General features: G+C 37.7%; 1 long non-coding RNA gene across 1 annotated transcript; it reads right to left on the bottom strand.

The window, feature by feature from the left end:
- Positions 1-2,968: 2,968 nt before the first annotated feature.
- On the bottom strand, positions 2,969-3,356 carry LOC120176761. The gene is made up of 3 exons (XR_005521350.1): positions 3,280-3,356; positions 3,159-3,195; positions 2,969-3,086 (listed from the first exon to the last, which is right to left on the bottom strand). It is a non-coding gene; the product is annotated as an uncharacterized LOC120176761 (long non-coding RNA).
- Between the last annotated feature and the right edge of the window lie 9,328 nt (positions 3,357-12,684).

The following is a 12,684-nucleotide window of genomic DNA, read 5'->3' on the forward strand; positions in this document are numbered from 1 at the left end:
GTTGGAGTCATTAGTGTTTTAGATCAATTCTATGATATGTCTGGTCTCAAACTCAATTCATCCAAAAGTGAAATTTTTGCTGCTGGAATCTCTTCAAGAACTTTAGATGATATTAAGCAGATTTATGGATTCAAATATGGTACCTTGCCTGTGAGGTACTTAGGAGTTCCATTAGTCACTCGAAAGCTCTTAGAGAAGGACTGCGATATTCTAATTAAGAAAATTAAAGCAATACTTCATCATTGGACAGGAAAGACTCTGAGTTATACGGGCAGACTTGAACTCATTCGTTATGTTCTATTCAGTGTGGCGAATTATTGGTGTATACAGCTAATCCTTCCCCAATCTATCTTAAACCAACTATGTTCTCGATTTTCTGGAAAGGAACAGATAAAGCTGCTTCTGGAGCTAGGATAAGTTGGGAGAAAGTATGTCAATCAAAGTCAGAATGAGGGCTAGGATTGAAGAATACTAAATCCTGGAACAAAGCTTGTCTTGTGCACCTTATTAGGAAAATTCTCTTGGGCGAAGGCTCATTATGGGTTGCTTGGTTAAAATAATATGTTTTGAAGGAGACAGACTTTTGGAACCTGCAAATTCGACCTAATGAAAGCTGGTGCTTTAACAGATTATTAAAATTACGGACTAAAGCTCATCCCATAATTTCTTCTGGTGTTACACATATTAGAGACATCTGGGAAGATATTCGGAAGAAAGGGGAAAAAGTTCAATGGTAGAGATTGATTTGGTTCCCTCTTCACATTCCCAAACATAGCTTGATAGTTTGGAAGGCACACTTGGACAGACTTCCAACAAGAGACATACTTCAAAGAATGGGAATCATTACTGAAGGTAATTGTGTTTTCTGCAGCACTGCAATGGAAAAACGGGATCATTTATTCTTCCACTGCCCATTGGTTGTTTCTTTATGGGATTCTATAATGATTCTTAATGGGTTTAGAAGAACTACATCATCTTGGGATGAAATGGTAACATGGTCAAGTGGTGTTTGGAAAGGTAAATCCCTTCTCACAACTATTTTGAAGGTTGCTTGGTGCGCTTTTATTTATACCTTGTGGAAGGAAAGGAATCGAAGAATGTTCCAAGGTTGTTCCCGAGCAACTGAAGATCTTCTTAATATTAAGGATATCGTAGGTATACAATTAAAAGGAAAAAATATCACTAGACTAGAAAGTGTTAATTTTACTCTCTGTAATTCATGGGCAATACCATAAGAGGCTATCGCATAAGGCGTGGGCACGGCTTATTCATCATGAACAAACGCAGAAGAAGTCTTTAGCTAAGGCGTGGGCACGCCATCTATCGGCTCAGCTTGGTTTTTATTGGTTTAGGTTTTTTTAGGAATCGATTTTTTAAGATTGGTTTTTGGTTTTTTTTTTTTTGATCGGATTCGATTTGATAACATTTATTTGATTTTGTAGCAGACTCTGCTTCTTTGGTTAATAAAAAAATTTAATTTATCAAAAAAAATATCAGTTGAGTTGATGTGACATCTTTAGCTCTTATTACGAGACATATACGGTTAAGAGTATTACGCAGTTCCTATCCACTATTCCAACCCATCGGACTTACTTGACCCACCTCATGATACTTTAACCTCGTTTCTTAAAATCACGTTGATAAAATGGTCCAAAGACCTGAGATTGTGAGTGAGCAAGTGGTTGTCATGCTCGAATAATGTAAACTCCCCTTTTCTTTCAGATTGCCTCTCTGAATTTAGAAGTTTTTTTTTCTGGAATGTCTAGGGGTGCGGACACCCAAAATTCAGGGGAAGTCTCACATGCGGTAGTCTAATATACGACTAAAGAAAGACGTTATCAGAAATGTTATTTTTTTAACATTTCCGATAAATTTTATTTACCTAAAACATTATTATTTCTACCGAAAATGTTATTATTGGACGATTTACTGGGTTTGTTAATATATTTAGTAAAAAACTACCTAAAACATTATTTGTTTTCTACCAGAAATGTTAATATTGGACACTTTATCGAAAATATTAAAAAATATTAATGTTTTAAGTAAAAAAAAATAATATTTTAGACAATTTTTTATTAAAAATATTAAAAATAATAACATTTTCGATAATGTCTTTATTTAATCATATATTAAAACTACATACGGCATAACTTCCCCCAAAATTCACCCAAACTATGAGTCGGTATCTTCGAGAACACTAGCATGATGTGACCGCCTTCCTTGAGATAAGAGTTAGTGGCTCACAAGCGGATGTGGTTATACGCAACATTGGCTTTCCTTATTCGCACTGAGTCGAAGCTTCCATATTCTCTGGTGGTATATAGATCTGCTGGTTTCATTTGGCTCAGGTGGAGATAATTGCTACCCACTTTCAGTTCATTCACCGTTAGATCACTTGCAAGAATACCCACAACTCAATATTGGCTTCTTTTGTTTACGCTAGCCCCAACCCCTCTAAGCGTAAACGACTTTGGCGTCATCTTCGCCAACTTGCCTCGTCAATTACCGAGCCATGGATAATTCTTGGAAATTTTAATGCCACACTGAGTCACTCGGACAGGAGCGGTGGAGCTAATTCCTCCCGCCCAAGCTGGGATTTCCAACACTTGGTTTATGATTTTGCCTTACGAGGAATGGGTTTTCAGGGGCCAGAGCCCAGACTTCACTTGGTCTCTATGTTGCACGGATACGGGGATGGATACAGGGACGGGAACGGAAAACGGTAATTTTAAAAATTATAGGATATGGGATGGTAAGGGTACGACATATAAAATAATTTTAAAATTATAAATATATATAAAAAATCATAAATAATGTCAAATATCAAGACTCAAACAACAATATTAAATTTTAACAGTAAAATCTATAAACAAATAACAATATTAAAATGTCAAATTTCAATATTCAAATTATAATATTAATTTTAGAATAATAAAATCTATAATAAAATTATAATATTAAAGTTGGGGTGAACCATAGGCAGCCCGTAAATGACCCAAACCATGCAGTTTATTAAGGTTGCTAGATACGGGGCTGGCGAGAACTGCTCCACTGAATTTTTCTTCCAAATTTGAGCAAAAGTTGGCCTGCAATCAAAAGGAGATTAAAGATAATGTAATCAACTAAACACAGGGAAACAAAAGTCAGGCGAAGCTTACACAGGAGACAAGAAGAGGAAGAGTGATATAACGTTCCCTGTGAAGAAGTAGAACAAAACCCACATTAGTTTACTTTTCAGGCGGGTTTCAAGAAACATCGTTGTATGGTAAATCAACATACCTGTGACCCCAACTACATTACGGATAGTGTTGAGTAGGTGAGAAACCATGGCTGTAAACTGTGTAAAGCAATGAATGAAACGAGTAGGGGAAGGGGGAGGAAGAAAATCAAGGTGCAAAAGGGATCGTTTATATGGAGATTTTCAACTTATAGAACTTATATACAAAGGGGGATGAATGAGTTGAGAGGGCCGGTGTTGAATGCGGTGTGGGGCTAACGCATCTGAGCATGGATTTGGCAAGAATCTAAAGACGTAGCCAAGTCAAACAACAGCCTCGACACCACCTCCTCCGACGTCGAAAAAATCGAAAATGCCGTCCTCGAAACGTCCCCAAGACTCGGTGAAACGTCCCCGGCGTCGTTCAGCCGTACCCTACCACCGTGGCACGTCCCGGTACGTACCCCAGCCGTCCCCGTGTCGTCCCCGTACCGAGGACATATCGGGTACGTGAAACGGCACAAGTTTGCCGTCCCCGTGCTTCCTTGCTTGGTCTCGCAGTTTCACATCAGTCCGACTTGACAGGTGTATTTGTAACTCTCGTTGGGATGATTTTTTTCTGACTCCATGGTTTTCCATCTTCCCCGCATGAGGTCTGATCACAGGCCTCTTCTCTTAAGTGTATGAAATACTCGTTCTTCTCGTCGCAACACCCAATTCCGTTACTTATCAGGATGGTTATCCCATGACGATTACTCCCGTATGGTCAAAGATAACTGGGAATCCTCGGTTCCCTTCCCAGATGCTATCGACAACCTCACAAAAGTTGCTGATACATGGAACAAAGAAGTCTTCGGCTACTTGGGCACAAAAAGAAAATAGTCATGGCTCGGGTTCGTGGAGTTTAGAAAGCTTTAAGCAATCATCGCGCAAGCCACCTCATCTATCTCGAATCGCAACTTCTGCTCGACCTTGAACAAATCCTTAACCTTGAGGAAACTCTCTGGAAGCTAAGATCTTGAATAGATTGGATTATTTTAGGAGAACGTAACACCAAATATTAACACCACAAAACCATACAACGAAAATGACGAAAAAAGATATCCGCTCTTAAACTCCAGAACGGAGAATGGTGCCATGATGAAGATAAACTTCGAGAAGAGGCAGTCCGCTTCTTCCATAACCTCTATGACGTTGACTATACACCCATCGATGTTTATCCTCTCTCTGGCTGCTTCCCGACTATCTCCACAGACGTGCTCTGTCATTTATATAACACTGTCCCATGAAGAAATGAGGTTCTCCTTGATATGGGTCCCTTAAAGGCTCTTGGCCATGATGGCCTCCATGCTGAATTTTTTCAAATCCAATGGTCAACTGTCAACCTGACTATCTGCAGTATGATCAAATCCGTTTTCGAGTTTGGCGAAATCGATGCAAGAATCAACAGAACCGTCCTTGTCCTTATACCAAAAAAGGATGCACTAGAGACCTTTGTTGATTTTCGGCCCATTAGCCTCTGTACAGTTATTTATAAATTGGTCACAAAGATCATCGTGAGAAGACTCAAGCATGTCATGCCGCTCATTATCTCTCCCAACCAAAAACGTTTTATTAATGGACGTAATATCACTGAGAACATCATAATAAACCAGGAAGTCATCTACTCAATGCGCGTAAATAAAACAAATCAGGGATGAATGACGATAAAGGTGGACCTTTCCGATGGGACTTCATTCGAGATACTCTTGAAGATGCAGGTTTCTCGATGGATTTCACTCAGCTAGTTATGCGACGTATCACTTTCTCCTCAATGCAAATCCAATGGAATGGTATGTACTCACAGCCGTTTACTCCTCTACTATTGTGTCCGCCAATGTGACCCCCTCTCACCCTATTTATTCGTCCTTGCCATGGAGCGAATCGGCCATAGTATATCGAAATCTATCCATGACAACCTCTGGTAACCATTCCGTTTCCGTAGGCAAGGCTATATGTCTCCCACCTCTTTTTTTGCAAACGACCTTGTGCTCTATGTAAAAGCGAATAGCTCGCAAGATAGTCATTGACACAATTCTCTCAGACTTCGACTACTTCTCTGGTTACAAGGTCAGTAAAGCCAAAACTCTGATATATTTCTCGCCTAATACCGACCCTACATTGCAATAAAAAATTATGTCAAGACTTGGTTTCGCTCAGTTAATTCCTTCGGCAAGTATCTTGTAGTCCCCGTCTTTCACAAGCACCCCTTATCCTCCGACTTCTCCTTCATAGTGGACATGATCAACAACAAACTTTTTGGCTGGTCTGCTCAAACTCTTTCGATGGTTGGTCGGATCTCCCTTGCCAAATCTGTTCTCTGTGCAATCCCAATATACTTTATGCAAACTATGGTTCTTCCCAGGCACATCTGTGATGAAATCGAAAAATGTATTCAAAAATTCATTTAGGGCTACTCCGCCACAACCAACAAAATTCCCTTCATTAATTGGGACACCCTCACTTGCTGAAAGATCGGGGTGGCCTTGGAATGCCTCGTATCTGCAACCACAACATGAATTTCATGATGAAACTACGATATACCATCCTCACAAAAACGACTCACTTTGGGTTCAGGTATTACGACGACACAAGAACAAAATTTCTAAAACATGTCCAATGTCCATACATCGACCAATCTTCTCACCCCTGTGGCGTGGCCTCTCAAGCATTTGGACTTAACTCTTGCAATGTCTAAGTTGGTCAGTAGGAAATGGTTCCTTAGTTCATTTCTGGGATGATGTTTGGGCACCCAATCTCGGCCCCTTGCGTTCTTATGCTTTCTCGGATTGTTGGGAAATAAAATGAGATCGAGTTATTTCCCTATAACCAGATTAGTGGGAATGCAAAATAAAAGCGGAAAAATAATACCCGAAATTGATAACAGAGTTCAGTCAATTATGCATACGTCTCCGGACTGCTGCAGATCTTTTACTAAGAGAGAAAATTTACATGTGTTTACAAAACATTCACTACTCACAAGAAAGCTCTTTAGTATAGGGAGAAAGAAATGATTTGTGATGATTTTGAAGCTAAATGGGTTATGGTATTTATAGTTGAAGCTTAAAGCCTAATCTTGTAAATATCTTAAAGTGTGTAGGGACTAAAGTGTAATTAACCCTATTACCAAATTCAACAAAATTAGGCAACCTAATTTTTGTTGAATTATCTAACCGCCCATGATGATTTAGTTCAGCTGCCCCACTTGCAAATCTCCTTTTTTTAATTGACTTTCAACAATCTCCCACTTGAAGACTGATTTTAATCTGTCTTCACACCTCGATCAGTACAGCAGCATTTCTAGTCTTGTTATTCTAGCATGTCAACTGAAGCTGAACACAACTTCAATTTGTCTATGGTCACCGTCTTTGTCAACATGTTGTCGGATTTTGAACTCCACTAATCTTTTCAAGTTTCAAAATCCTATCTTCCAGAAGAGACCGGATAAAATGATATCACAATTGTATGTGCTGCATCCTGGAATGAAAAGACGGATTCTTTGTTAGATGGATAACACTTTGACTGTCGCAATTCAAGACATTGTTTTCTTGTTTCTTGCCTAACTCTTCCAAGAAACTTTGGAGCCAGACCATCTCCTTGCCGACTTCCGTAACAATGACATATTCAGCTTTAGTTGTGGAGAGAGAAACTTCTTCTGTAGTTAAAAAACCCAACTCACTGCAGTACCTCCTAGAGTATAGACATACCCTGTAGTGCTCATTCTGATGTCAACATTTCCGGCTAAGTCAGCATCTACATAGCTTGTCAGTATTGTATCTCCACCTTTGAAACAAAGTGCTTTGTTTATGGTACCCAGCAGATATCTAAGGATCCATTTGTCTGCTTCCCAGTGTACCTTGCCCGGATTATTCATGTACCTGCTAACAGCTCCCACTGCATGAGAAATATCTGGTCTGGTACAAACCATGGTATACATCAGACTTCCAATTGCTGAGGCATATGACACCTTCACCATGTGTGCATGTTCTTCCTCTGTTTTTGGTGATTGTTCTTTGTAGAGTCTAAAATGAACACCTAAAGGTGTACTTACTGGTTTAGCATCTTGCATGTTGAACCTTGAGCGTACTTTGTTGATGTACTCAGCCTGTGATAACATTAGAGTCCCCAACTTTGTGTCTCTCTTAATCCTCATCCCAAGAATCTGCTTTGCAGCGCCTAGATCTTTCATTGCAAACTGTTTCAACAATTTTTGCTTCAAGTTTATAATCTCTTGCATGTCTGAACCTGCAACGAGCATGTCATCAATGTACAACAATAAAATAATGAAGTTGTTGTCGAACTTCTTGATGTAGTAGCAATGATCTGCTTGTCATATGGTAAAACCACTGCTACTCATGAAACTATCAAACTTTTTATACCACTGTCTAGAAGCTTGTTTTAAACCATACAAGCTCTTCTTCAACCTGCATACCAGGTTTTTCTTGTCTACCTCTATGAAGCCTTCTGGCTGCCTCATATAGATTTCTTCCTCCAAATCACCATGAAGGAAAGCTGTCTTTACATCTAACTGCTCGAGATGTAGATTTTCTGTAGCTACAATTTTCAACACCAGTCTGATTGTAGACAGCTTCACGAATGGAGAGAAAATTTCATTGTAGTCAATACCTTCTTTTTACTGAAAACCTTTGACAACCAATCTTGCTTTATAGCGTTTTCTCCCATCGTGCTCTTCTTTGATCCTGTAAATCCACTTGTTATGGAGCGTTTTCTTGCGTGGTGATAATTCAGCTAATTCTCACGTCTGATTTGACATAAGCGAATCCATCTCATCTTTCATAGAAGACTCTCACTTGACTGAATCCTCCACTTGCATTGCTTCATCATAGCACTCTGGTGTGCCTTGTTCTTCTTGAATTGCTTCAGGATTGGGGTTGGTTTAGGAATTCTGGAAGAGCGTCTCAGTTTTGGTGTGTCTTGTTCTTCTTGAACTGCTTCAGGACTGATCTGAACATCATTTCCAAAAATCTCCTCAAACTCAACAAATTCCTTTGTTTCAGCTTCGGTGTTGGAGCTACTTGATTATATGGTTGACATGTCTTTGTACATCACATTCTCATTGAAAATGGCATATCTGCTTCTAATGATCTTTCGATTTTCATAGTCCCAAAATTTGTAACCGAACTCATCACCGCCATAACCAACAAAGACGCATTTGTTGGACTTGGCATCAAGTTTACTTCTTTCAACATAATTTATGTGTACATAAGAAATATAACTAAACACTCTTAAGTGTGAAAGGTTTATTTATTTCTTGCTCCAAACTTCCTCTGGTATTCCACCATCCAAGGGAACTAAGGCCCACGGTTGATCAGGTAAGCTGCAGTGTTGATAGCTTCAGCCCATAACAATTTGGGCAATCCGGCATGTATCCTCATGCTTCTGGCACGTTCATTCAGAGTTCTGTTCATGCGCTCTGCTATGCCATTCTGCTGCAGTGTCATGGGAAATATTGTCTCCATCTTGATCTCATTGTTTGTGTAGAGATCTCTGAATCTACTATTTCTGTACTCTCCTCTATTATCAGACTTCAACCGTTTGACTTTCAAACCAGTCTCATTTTCCACCATGGCCTTCCATTTTCTGAAGGTATCAAAGACTTCTGATTTCTTCTTCAGAAAATAAACTCACACCTTTCTTGTAGAATCATCGATGAAGGTGACATAATATAGTGAGTGTTAGAGTATGCTCAAAGACCAATCATATGATGATTGTAATAATACTTTTATTTACCGATTTTATTGAATAAAGGCATTGTCGCTATTATTTTCATTTATATATATGTGTTTAACATAAACTGGAAGATAATAAAGTCCATATAATGACATAATTGTTATTATTAAAAGATCCCTAGTCAAGTATTATTATAGGCATGGACAATAATAATACGTTTAAGACTAACATGTTATTGATTGATGACAATGAGTTGTCATTGACATAGAGATGTCAGAATTGATACATGATTATATTGTTAGAGAACAATGTATTGGATTGACCGACCATGAGCATATGTCTTGGATTATTATGTGACAGTCATAATGTTGCTCATGGTGATGACTATATGTATGATCCTCAGACTTGAAATCAATACTATCCCAACATATATTGTTGTATGTTTTGATGCGGCTAAACAAGCTCCGTAACTGGTTGCTCTATAAAGACTGTTATTGAATATATCTCAATATATGTAGTGGGTGTGTATGATTAAGATAGGATTTGTCCTTCCTACATAATAGGAAATATATCACAGGCCACTTGATTGAGTAAGACTAGAAACGCATGGCCATGCTCGAATAAGTTGATATGAGATATCATAAACTATTCGTTAATTAAAGTCTACTCTAGATATCAAGAAACAATAGATGGGCTATACAAGTGTGACTATTCAAAGACTTGTGCCTATTCAAAGACTTGTGCCTATTCTAGATATAAAGGACATAAGGATGTAATTCATAAAAGAGTAATCACCAAGATGATATGTTGAATCATATTTTCTTGTAACTTAGGTGACAATGATATATTGCTAGATTTCACTCATTGTATGTAATATTAGAATTGTTCTAATAATTACTACTAACGTTACAAGAACCTACAAGGTCACACCCTAGGATTGAAACGAGCAAAGATGTACAATTTGTTGCACGTTACTAAAATATATATCTAGAGTTAATTAAATATATGTTTTAATAATCCTGAATATTTAATTTCAATTAATTAATTATATATAGATTTAATTAATTTGAAATAATAAAATCCTCAATATTATTAGGGTAACTTGGATATAAGAGGATTATTAAATTCCAATTAATTAAACATAGATTTAATTAATTTGAAATAATAAACCCTAATATGATTAGGGTAACTTGGCTATAAAAGGGTATGTTAGGTCTAGCAGCCGTTTTTGCAACACACACACAAACCCTTCACTGTTTTCTCTCAAAATAGTTTTGAGGAAAACAAATATTGCTCTCAATCAGGTGAACTGAGTAGAGGCTAAGATGTGATTTCGTGGAGGCTTTTGATTCGAATCGATCTACACCACCGTATTCACTGTTGTTCTTGTTGTTTTTAAGGAACCCACTGTATGTATTCGCATATCTTCCTCCCGATTTTGGTTTTTCGTACTTGGATCGCTAGTGAGACCGTCGAGTTTTGTTTCCGCTGAGCCATGGGGTGCGCCGACGATCCCAACAGTGGCATCAGAGCCACTTGTACGATCTGATTTTGGGTTAAATTTTTTGTTGATACGATATGTATGAGATGCATGTTCTAGTTTTATTGATTTCGGTAAATATGTTGATATCATTTTTCGAATCAATACTCGCAACGATTAATATGTTAATCTGTTAATATGTTTTTCAATTGATTTGTTCCTGGATGATCTATGGGAGTGCGATAGCATATCGCGTTTAGCAGTAGAACAATGGTTGTTCCGATGTAGAAAACCTTTGGGATTGAAAATCCCAAAAGCACGATTCTGTTGATAATTGTTATCAAATCGTGAAGTTTTTCAAGAAAACAGAAGTACTGTTTTTCAAAAAAATCCTACCGGCTGTACCGCGACGGCCTAAGCGCGCTAGGGGCTCTAACCCTAGACCCCGTAAGGGGTTTCTCCCCTTGACCCCTCATAAGCAGTACAAATTGAAGGCCCATATTAATATTTTTTTAACAAAGGCGTAACAACGTGTATATATATGATATGTTTGTTTGCACGGTGTTTGATATGCATGGTTATAGCCCTTGTTCAATTCACAATGGTTTATTTTGAAATACGGTCTGTGAGACGCGTCTTTCTATATCTTTGTTGTATTTCTCTTCTCATCTTACTCCCTCATATGTAAAACGAGTTTCTTTTAAAATTGTAAACCTATGAAGATTCACAAGGAGCAGAAGAATGGCGAGAAGATACCTAGAGAGTAGTCTTAGGCTTTAGGGTTCTTAGTTCTCCCATTAGCTTGGGATGAGCCACCTTAGTCATTGTTTTGGGCTATAACCATTGCATCTTATTTATTATTATATTGGTTATGTATGCAATGCATCAAATGATAAAATAAGAATAAATATTGATGAGATCAATAACGGCCTAATATTAAAATGAATAATGATGAGATAATTACACAAATCCCTCTTTATAATCTAAGTTAACTTAACCGTCTGATATTTACCCTCGTTAACGCTTTGATCGATATTGTGTGGGCTTTGCCAAAGCATTGGCACATAAATCTATCTTGGTTAAACGCGAAGAATAAGCAAGTGATATTCATCGATTGAAATATTGGTAATAACTTAGATAGGTTATTCTAATAGGATTAGAAACCTAGAGGTTAAATATTTGGATAAGTCATGAGATGACTTGAACAAAAGTTGTTCACCAAAATGAGGAGTTACATAAGATGTAACTAGTAAAGTGTTACTTACCTAAATAATCATTATCCTAAAAGAAAAGCCAAAGCTGATTTAGGAAATTGATGTATTATGGATCCTCACCCACTAGAAAAAATTTCGTTGAATTTTTCCGAAATTAAAACAGAGAGAGTTTTTAATTTTGAATAAAATAGTGGGAGTAATTTGTAAATAAAGTCCTATTTATAAATTTTAATTCAGTAAATTCACTTACTTTAATATTTCCATTGTTGTAGATTTAATGGCAAACAACACTTTATCACTGCGATCACTCCTTGAGAAGGATAAACTTAATGGCATAAACTTCCTTGACTGGTTTCGTAATTTGAGAATTGTTCTCAAACAGGAAAGGAAGGAATATGTCATTGAGGAACCTGTTCCTGATAAACCGTCAACTAATGCTTCAAAAGCTGACAAAGACAAATTCAAGAAACATATGGATGATATGTTAGATGTTGGATGTCTAATGCTTGTCACCATGACTCCTGAGCTTCAGAAGCAATATGAGGACATGGTTGTATATGAGATGATTCAAAATCTCAAAGAAATATATGAAGGGCAAGCATGTTAAGAGAGATATGAGACCTCTAAAGCTCTATTTCAATGCAAAATGGCAGAGGGAACTCCTGTAGGAGCTCATGTCATCAAGATGATGGGCTACATCCAAACGTTGGAAAAGTTTGGATTTCCTCTTAAAGATGAATTGGCTACCGATGTTATCCTGCAATCGTTGCCAGATAGCTTTAGCCAATTTGTCCTTAATTTCAACATGAATGAAATTAACAAGACTTTTCCACAGTTACTTGGCATGTTACGAACTGCTAACATGAAAAAAGTTGGACCTAAGCCCATTCTGATGGTCCACAAGGACAAAGGAAAGGGAAAGAAAAAGGTAGTGGAAAAGTTTAAGGGTAATGGTAAGACCAAGACAAAAGGGAAATATGCATTTAAACCCAAAGGGGGAGTTAGCAAAGAAGGAAAATGTTTCCATTGCGATAAGACCGGAC

Source organism: Hibiscus syriacus, unplaced genomic scaffold (genome assembly GCF_006381635.1).
Source record: "Hibiscus syriacus cultivar Baekdansim isolate YM2019G1 unplaced genomic scaffold, ASM638163v2 tig00112253_pilon, whole genome shotgun sequence".
In the NCBI taxonomy this organism is placed as follows: Eukaryota; Viridiplantae; Streptophyta; class Magnoliopsida; order Malvales; family Malvaceae; genus Hibiscus; species Hibiscus syriacus.